The following is a 545-nucleotide window of genomic DNA, read 5'->3' as shown; positions in this document are numbered from 1 at the left end:
AGATCTTACAGATAAATCTATATTGAAATTCACCAGAACCAACCTGTGGAAGGGCTGTGAAAACTATATAGTTAGATCTCAAACAGAGTCTATAGATTTATGTGAACTTATCTCAAAACATTCATTAAATGGCTTTGTAAATATTTTGTCTCAAATACTAAATAATTTTAAGTTATAATGTTTATGTTTTGGTCTTACCCTTAATTTAAAACATTTTGAAACTCTACTTCAAATGTTTTGGGTTTTTGGAAGTGGGTGGGTAAGGGTTAGTGGGAAAATACACAAAAACCATTTTTTATACAGGAATAAAAATATTTTTATTCTTCAGATAATTTAGCTTAATGAATAATAAATCATATTGAATATGAAAAACACTAACATGATAACTGTTGTAAATACGTTGATTCGTGTTTTAATTCATCTTGCCTGCGTTTCATAAAGGTCATAGCTTGTTTTAAAAGGAGTGCATGCATGGATGATTCTATTTCTTGGATGTTGATAATCTGAAATACATATATAAGTAACATTTTGCAGATCATTGATAA

The 545-nt window shown here is 28.1% G+C and overlaps 1 protein-coding gene across 1 annotated transcript in view; it reads right to left on the bottom strand.

Annotated features, from left to right (window-relative positions):
- GCFC2 (GC-rich sequence DNA-binding factor 2) overlaps nucleotides 1-545 on the bottom strand; it is a 61747-nt gene that overhangs the window by 22943 nt on the left and 38259 nt on the right. The gene's annotated exons all lie outside the window — the stretch shown is intronic.

This window comes from Propithecus coquereli, unplaced genomic scaffold, assembly GCF_000956105.1.
Source record: "Propithecus coquereli isolate 6110/MARCELLA unplaced genomic scaffold, Pcoq_1.0 Scaffold93, whole genome shotgun sequence".
NCBI lineage: Eukaryota > Metazoa > Chordata > Mammalia > Primates > Indriidae > Propithecus > Propithecus coquereli.
The sequence above is the reverse complement of the archived record's forward strand: the minus strand, read 5'-3'. Positions and strand labels throughout refer to the sequence as shown.